The 9,215-nt window shown below is 45.8% G+C and overlaps 1 long non-coding RNA gene across 1 annotated transcript; it reads right to left on the bottom strand.

Moving 5' to 3' along the window:
• Positions 1–3,032: 3,032 nt before the first annotated feature.
• Positions 3,033–3,465, bottom strand: LOC147958445 (uncharacterized). The gene is made up of 3 exons (XR_015611308.1): positions 3,349–3,465; positions 3,194–3,256; positions 3,033–3,103 (listed from the first exon to the last, which is right to left on the bottom strand). It is a non-coding gene; the product is annotated as an uncharacterized LOC147958445 (long non-coding RNA).
• Positions 3,466–9,215: the final 5,750 nt, after the last annotated feature.

Below are 9,215 nucleotides of genomic sequence, written 5' to 3'. Positions count from 1 at the left end.
ATTACCGTCAGCGTCAGTCTTCTTCTTGAAGATCCATTTATTCTCAATTGCTTGCCGATCATTGGGCAAGTGAACCAAAGTCCATACTTTGTTCTCATACATGGATCCCATCTCAGATTTCATGGCATCAAGCCATTTTGCGGAATTTGGGAACACCATCGCTTCTTCATAGTTCGTAGGTTCATCATGATCTAGTAGTATGACTTCCAGAACAGGATTACAGTACCACTCTGGTGCGGATCTTACTCTGGTTGATCTATGAGGTTCAGTAGTATCTTGTTCTGAAGTTTCATGATCATCATCATTAGCTTCCTCACTGATTGGTGTAGGTGTCACAGAAACTGGTTTCTGTGATGTACTACTTTCCAATAAGGGAGCAGGTATAGTTACCTCGTCATGTTCTACTTTCCTCCCACTCACTTCTTTCAAGAGAAACTCCTTCTCTAGAAAGTTTCCTAATTTAGCAACAAAAGTCTTGCCTTCGGATCTGTGATAGAAGGTGTGTCCAATAGTTTCCTTTGGATATCCTATGAAGACACATTTCTCTGATTTGGGTTCGAGCTTATCAGGTTGAAGCTTTTTCACATAAGCATCGCAGCCCCAAACTTTCAGAAACGACAACTTTGGTTTCTTGCCAAACCACAGTTCATAAGGTGTCATCTCAATGGATTTTGATGGTGACCTATTTAACATGAATGCGGCCGTCTCTAGAGCATATCCCCAAAACGATAGCGGTAAATCAGTAAGAGACATCATAGATCGCACCATATCTAGTAAAGTACGATTACGACGTTCAGACACACCATTACGCTGTGGTGTTCCGGGTGGCGTGAGTTGCAAAACTATTCCGCATTGTTTCAAATGTACGCCAAACTCGTAACTCAAATATTCTCCTCCACGATCAGATCATAGGAATTTTATTTTCTTGTTACGATGATTTTCAACTTCACTCTGAAATTCTTTGAACTTTTCAAACGTTTCAGACTTATGTTTCATTAAGTAGATATACCCATATCTGCTTAAGTCATCTGTGAAGGTGAGAAAATAACGATATCCGCCACGAGCCTCAACATTCATCGGACCACATACATCTATGTATGATTTCCAATAAATCTGTTGCTCTCTCCATAGTGCCGGAGAACGGTGTTTTTGTCATCTTACCCATAAGGCACGGTTCGCAAGTACCAAGTGATTCATAATCAAGTGGTTCCAAAAGTCCATCACACTACGGGAATCAGCTATTTTGCCGTCTGCCACGGCAGACGGCAAAGGCATGAACGGCGGACGGCAAAGGCCTTTGCCGTCAGCCGCGGATGGCAAAAGCTCCGGCAAAGTAGGCTATGGTAAACAGCTACTTTGCCGTATGCTTCCTGGCGGCTGACGGCAAAGGCCCTTTGCCGTCTGCGGCGGACGGCAAAGAGAGCGGACGGCAATAATTGCGCTGTCAGTACGTTAAGTGGCTAACGGCAGGCCTTTGTCGTCCGCCGCTGACGGCAAAATTTCTAGTGTCTTTGCCGTCCGCCGTATGATGTCATCTACACATCACTACATGGCAGGTTCTTTGCCGTCTGCCACTGATGGCAAAGTCTTCGCCGTCTGCCACTATAGGCAAACTGACCAAATGGGTCAGCTCCCAGGAAGCACAGCTGGATGCCACGTGTCTTCTTTGCCGTCCGCGGCAGACGGCAAAGAGCCCATTGCCGTCGGTGGCAGACGGCAAAGAGCCTGCATATTGGCTCTTTTATCTGTTTTTTATTAAATCCAACAATTTTCATCACAAATATATATGACATATATAGATATATTTCAAAAGGCCATTACAGAGCAAACATATAAGATATCCAACACATAACTTCATCATCCAACCATATATATTACATGCATAGTTCCATCATACATAACAAGTTCAACATAGAGGCATCCAACCATATATATTACAATAGTTTCATCCAACGATACATGCATAGTTCAACGATACAAAAGAAACAGAGAAAGGGATAAGGAGAACTCCATCTATGCAAGCTTTCGTCAAGTGAATGAAATCTGCAAAATGAAAAATAAGAAAGTTAGAACAAGAAGAGTAGAACAAGAAGAAGAGTAGAACAAGAAGAAGACTTGAACAAGAAGAGTAGAACAAGAAGAAGACTAGAACAAGAAGAGTATGTCATTTATGAGCTAACTTATGTGAAATGGATCATATATGAGCTAACTAAGTTGAAATGGGTCGTTTATGAGCTAGCTAAGGTGAAATGGATCATTTATGAGCTAACTTAGTTGAAATGGGACGTTTATGAGCTAACTAAGGTCAAATGGATCGTTTTTGAGGTAACTAAGGTAAAATGGATCGTTTTTTAGCTAACTTAGGTGAAATGGATCATTTATGAGCTAACTTAGTTGAAATGGATCGTTTTTGAGCTAACTTAGGTGAAATGGATCGTTTATGAGCTAATTTAGTTGAAATGGATCTTTTTGAGCTAACTTAGGTGAAATGGATCATTTAAGAGCTAATTTAGGTGAAATGGATCGTTTTTTAGCTAACTTGGTGAAATGGATCGTTTATGAGCTAAATTAGTTGAAATGGATCGTTTATGAGATAACCTTGGTAAGATGGGTCATTTTGGAATTAACCTAGGTGAAATGGGTCATTTTAAAGCTAACGTAGGTAAAATGGATCATTTAGGAGCTAATCTAGGTAAAATGGGTCATTTTTGAGCTCACTTGGATGAACTGGATCATTTATAAGCTAACCTAGGTAAAATGGGTCATTTTAGAGCTAACTTAGGTAAAATGGATCGTCTATGAGCTAACTAAGCTAATTATGCGATTTTTGACATAAGTAAGCTAAGTATAGATCGTTTTAGAGCTAACTTAGGTAAAATGGATGGTTTTGGAGGTCAGTAAGCTTATTAAGTCATTTTGGAGGAGAAGAAGCTAAGTCTAGGTCATTATGGTAAGCATTGGAGGAAATAAAGCTAAGTCTAGGTCTTTATGCATGTGTTAAGCAAAACACTAGATAAACTTACCAAGATCCAGGAGGTGTAGGAGCGGGGTGGCTCGTGTCGGAAGCTGGAGAAGGATCGTGCGATGCTTGTCTGGAGTTACGCTGCACCAAAGATCATTTCCAATGTCTTGTTAGCATGATGACACTCAAATGTTAAGACTAGCAAGTAATGTCCATTCAAATAAAACTCACCATGGTCCCAGGAGCAATCACTGGCATCGGCGGAGCGGTCTGACCTGTCTTCTTGCACACAGACTGCACATTTGGTTTTGACGACTCAGTCATACTAGTTAGTAATGAGACAAACACTACATGAATGTTTTGGCTAATCTGCAGAAGAAACTTACCACAAGGAGCTCGTACATGGCCCTTGCCTGCATGTCATTCCGTGCCCTCTCCTCCTCCATCATCTTTGTCGTCCTCTCCTCCAACTCCCGCTGCCTCTCCGCCACCTCCGCCAGAAGTTTCTCCGTTCTATCTCTCTCACTCTGTATAGCAGCCTGCAACACCACTCACATGACCATTTGTAATCACTGATGGAAGCGCACACAATGTAATGGAGAAAGATAACTGAGTACGTATCACTAACCTTGATGGTGAGTTGCACTGGCCGTTCACGAGGCCTTATCTCAGGAGCGGAGCTCGACTGGCGCGCCTTGATCTCCGGGAGAGTGCTAGGACAACGGATAAGTCCATCTCCAATGGCTATGGAGCCATGGGACCTCCCGCCACCAGATATCATCACCAGCTCTGGATCAATGGGACCCTGGCTCGGGTTAAAGTCCTCCCCTTTCCTCGCCTTCCCCTCATCTCTATATCTCACGAGCTTGTTGTGGGAGGAGATGTTGGTGAAGTTGTTTGCATCATCGAGGTCAGACTAAGAGAAAGCCTTGACTTCCTTGAAAGAGGCAGTGTGGGCCATGGCATACAGGTCGTACACCTCTGGCACCTTATCCGCCTTATTGTAGCGTGCCTGAAAGAGAGAAACAATGAAAATTAGTAATTAAAGGGCTCAAGCTAGCATGATGAATGAATTGCATGAATCATGAAGCAAACCACATACCCAGTTGCGCCCGAACTGATATAAGTTGGAGCTGCCTTGATGGTGTGGCACACCTTCCATTTGGGCACGTTTGTCCTTGGCCTCGTTGTGGAGGGCTAGCCATTGTTTTGAGCACCACTCATCGACCAACACCTCCCAACAATCCATCCGATCCGCACACCATCTCGGAGGCGCCTAAGTTAGCAAATAGAAACTTGAGCGCTACGGCTAAGAATTACTAAATGAAGGAACTTAAGTAGAGAAGGCCTTAAGAATTACCTTCATGTACTGCTCCTTACTCAGGAACTTATCGCGGCACGCTGGCTTGGTCTTCTTGATACCACGCAAGGCGTAGTAGTCTCGAACAGCCTGCACCCGAACCTCGTGCCGTAAGTTCTGGAGTAGGCGCTTGTAGACGTTCTCGATAACATGTGTCGCGTCCTCCTCGTATCCCTCCTCACACCTGTAGAATGTCTGCAATCAAATGAGACAATATTGATTAGTACAATTAATAACTAGCTAGTTGAAAATTTTTAAATGTGTAAAGGAGAAATTACCCAGAACTTTCTGATCACCATGTCTGCCCTCGTGTCGCACACGACACCGTCGATAATCTCATCCGGCGGGGCCAGGGCAGCCACGTAGTGCTCCCAGCTCAATCCAAGCTCTGGAAGCCGACCCTCACCAGGCAACGTGACAAACCCCGGGAAGTTTTGCCGGCAAAGAACTACAAGGACGGAGTTGGGCCGGCGGACACTATGATGGTGGTCCCAACCCCTGCAGCATGACAAGGCCAACGCATTAGTTATTTGAAGAAATGTGAATGCAGAAGGTACAAAAATATTAAATGCACTTACGTACCTCTCCCCATCAGGGAAAATCAACCACCTCTGCTCGCGGGTCACCGGCACGGACGGGAGCCGTGTAGCACCACGCTGGTAGACGTTGCCCCCCTCCTCCCCCTCCTCATCAGTCGGCTCCCCGCCATCATCAGCATTGGCCACTCGGCTCCCCGCTATGCTCAGGCTGACCCGACCAGGTACCCCATCCAGACATGTGCTCCTCCTGGGTCTCGTGGGCCCATGTCTCATGGGCCAAAGGCCCGTCGACCCGAGGCTCGTGGGCCGAAGACTCGTGGACCGGAGGCTCGTGGACCGGAGTCCGTGCAGCCTCCTCCTCAGACGAGTCCACCCTAGCAGTCACGTGCTCGGGTGAAACAGCTGGGGGCGGTGGCGAGGAAGGCGCCGTAAGAGTCACCCTACCTCCTCTCCCGCGACCACGTGCTCCACCTCCTCTCTTCTTCTTACCTTGTCCCCTGCTGGGCACCGCGGTCGATGAAGAAGGGCCCGGCGGTGTCGCCATACTGTCCAGCAACGCTCGGCGGAGAGGTGCATGTGGAATGGAAGACCTCGCACCACGCGCCGACGAAGAAGGGGCCTCGGCGCGCTCCCGACCAGCGCCCACCATCTTTCAACACCTGCCATGACAAAGAATAAACGAAATTAGTACAACATAAAAAAGTACCGACATGAATAATAATATGTATATCACTTAAGTGTATCATCATCAAGTACAACATAAAAAAATTGAATACCTGACACTACTAATAATCTCGATCAGTATCATCAATAAATGCATAATCATCATCATCACTATAATCAATGATGGGCTCATAGGGTTCATTGGCATCAACATGTGCAAGGCCACCTTGACGTAATCGGTCAAGCATTGACAGGTCATCCGCAGCAGTAACCTCTTATTGTTCCGGCTCTTCTTGTTCCTCCTCTGGGGTGATGTCGGATTCATTGTCGCTGTCTACTTCAATGTTTTGGGGTGAAGTATAGCGGTTCTTGAAACGCTTTTTGGAAAGACGTGTCTCTTGGAAGAATTCTCCTTCATACGTGTCTGGGTTAATGTGAGGTTCATAATCCTCTTCCTTTGGGGGAGAAAGTCTAGCACGTGGTGGCACTTCATAAACGACATCCCAACCTTTCAGATTTGGATTAGTTTGGCAGGCCCACGGTAGATAGAATACTTGGGTCGCCTGTTGAGCCATAATATAGACATCAGGAACATCTAAATGAGTGCTTTGGTTGATTTCAACTAGCCCTATATGTTCATGAGTCCTTCTAGTCTCCTTCGGCTGAAACCAATAACATTTGAAGACTACGACATTCGGTGGGTTTTCACCATAAAACAGAAGTTCATAAATTGCTTCAACTCTCCCATAATACTCGGTACCTCCTTCGCCGATAGTAGATACACAACAATTTGTAGACTTTCGGTCGGCCATAGATAGCTCTTTGCCATAGGTACGAAAGCGATACCCGTTGATGTCGTACTTGTCAAATGAACGGACCTTATAGTCAAAACCATTAGCGACTTGTCTCAATTCGGCGTCCATAGACTCTGAATTAGCCTACAAGTTTAATATGAAAGGATTGTTGCATTATGCACAAATTAGCGAATGAAATGAAATTGTCTAATAGAAATTACCGTTTGTTTGAACCAAGAGATGAAACCGGGATAGCCACCTCCTTGCTTTGCGAGAAGCTCATACTCTTCGATGGAATCCTTTTGGATCTCCGCTCCATACGAGAATATGGCGACGTATCGATTGTATGACATATCCAGGAATAAGAGTAGTTCAAAGGAAATAGAAGTTGCGAAACAATGTACCGAGAACTTACTCGATGTACGGCCGCACTTCTATCAGGTTGTTGAAGATATACAACGAAATGGTCCGCCATTCTTCGTTATCCAAAGATACTGGATGTGAAACACTAGCTGGTGCGAGATTCCCTTTGAATAGGCTGAGGTTGGATCCACCCTTTTTAGGCTCGTCAGCATTGTACCGAGGCTTCGGATTATGCAAATGACGATTTTTGGCTTCGTAGTGCGCTATTACGAAGTTTGCCGCCTCCTCTGTGATGAATGCCTCAGCCATCGATGCTTCAATTCTACGTTTATTTTTACATTTTTATCGAAGCGTCTTCTGCATCCTCTCAGTTGGGTAGCACCAAAGATTTTGCACGCCCCCCCCCAATCTTGCCTTGGTCGGGAGATGCAAAATCAAATGCTGCATTGGATTAAAGAAGCCCGGTGGAAAGATCTTCTCTAACTTGCAGATCAACTCCGGCGCCAACTCTTCCATTTCTTCTAGCACGCCAGGCGATAGTTCTTTCGCACAAAGAACATGGAAGAAATAGCTGAGTTCTGCCAGTACTAGCCATTCATCCTCAGGGATGAAGCCACGCAACATCACCGGCATTACCCGCTCAATCCATATGTGCCAATCATGACTCTTGAGACCAAATATCTTCAGTTTATCAAGATTCGCTCCCCTCTTTAGATTCGCTGCATACCCATCAGGGAACATCAACTGCTGTTGCACCCACAAGAGAATTTCCCTCATAGCTGGCCTTCCAAGATTGAACCATGCCTTTGGCTTCGTCCAGTTCTGCTTTCCTTTCGGTTCTTTCATGTTTTGTAACGGCCTATCACATAGCGCCTCCAGATCGACTCTAGCCTTAGTATTATCCTTTGACTTCCCATCTATGCTGAACAATGTACCAAAAAGTGCCTCGGCGATATTCTTCTCAGTGTGCATCACGTCGATGTTGTGTGGGCAAAGGAGGTCTTTGAAGTAAGGCAGATCCCATAAGCATGTTTTGTGAGTCCATGCGTGCTTAGTATTATACCCCTTGAAGTACCCTGGACGTTTTGGATCTGGCTCGAGAGCATTTAACTGATCCAGGGTCTGTTGGCCTGTCAATGCAGGTGGTGCAGAGTTTTTGACAACTCTACCCCTGATGAAGTTCTTCTTGTCTTTCCTGAACTTATGGCGAGGATCCAGGAACTGACTATGCATGTCGAAGCAAGAAAACTTGCGACCGGCCTGAAGCCAACGAAACTCAAGAGCTCCCTTGCAGGTGGGGCACGGGAACCTTCCATGCACACACCAGCCAACGAATAGCGCATACGCCGGCAAGTCATGCGTCGAGTACATGTACCAGACACGCATTATGAAGTTCCGTTTGCTAAAGGCGTCGTATGTCTTAAACCCATTATCCCAGGCTTCTTGCAATTCGTCCTTAAGCGGCTGCATGTACACATTCATATTTTTGCCCCGATAGTTGGGCCCTGGAATTATCAACGTCAGGAAAATGTTCTTTCTTTGCATAATCTGTCCGGGGGGGAGATTGAGTGGAAAGACAAATATGGGCCAACAACTGTATTGGGTTGCCGTCATACCAAACACACTGAAACCATCCGTGCTGATGCCGACTCGAGGATGCCTCGGATCTGCCGCTTTGTCAGCATGTAATTCATCAAACTTTTTCCACGCAACACCATCCGATGTGTGTACCATCATCAGATTCCCATCTGCATCTAGTTCGGTTCTTTTGCCTGTTTTGTGCCATGTCATCTGTCTGGCCGTCTCTTCGACCATGAAAAGACGTTGAAGTCTTGGTACGATTGGCATATACCGAAGAACACTAACGGGGATTTTGGTCTGTGTCTTCTCACCCATACCGTTGTCTACCACAATATACCTGGAAGACTTGCAAATGGGACAATAGTTCAAGTACGCATAGTCAAGCCTAAATAAGGCACATCCTTTCTCACAGGCATGTATCTTCTCATAGGGCATCTTCAGTGCACGGAGGATTTTGTCCGACTGGTACAGGTTTGCAGGCATTACATGGCCTTTGGGTAGAAAGCATCCAAATACTGTCATAATTGCATCATAGCATTCTCTGCCCAAGTTGAACTGAGCCTTCAGAGCCATTACTTGTGAGATGGCATCCAACTGAAAAAGCTCAGTGTGCTCGTGGAGCGGACGTTTCGAAGACTCCAACATTTCATTGAAGGCCTTTGCAGATTCCTCCATCTCCTCGTCCGAATCCCGAGCATCATCATAGCCTTGCACCATGTTTTCCATCCCGGTACCATGCTCGTCAATGCGACGACGATCCACCTCAGCTCGGTCACGTTGGGCAGACTCACCATGAAATGTCCACACCGTATAATCGGGCGTAAAACCACTCTTCTGCAGGTGTTTGCCCATTTCAGCCTCTGTCTTCTTTTCCCAATTGCCGCACCGGAAACAGGGGCACCAGGTTTTCTTTTGGCCATTTGCAAATGCGGCTTGCACAAACCCCTTAGTTT

This window comes from Triticum urartu, chromosome 7A (assembly GCF_056163025.1).
Source record: "Triticum urartu cultivar PI428250 chromosome 7A, HENAU_Tu73, whole genome shotgun sequence".
In the NCBI taxonomy this organism is placed as follows: domain Eukaryota; kingdom Viridiplantae; phylum Streptophyta; class Magnoliopsida; order Poales; family Poaceae; genus Triticum; species Triticum urartu.
The sequence above is the reverse complement of the archived record's forward strand: the minus strand, read 5'-3'. Positions and strand labels throughout refer to the sequence as shown.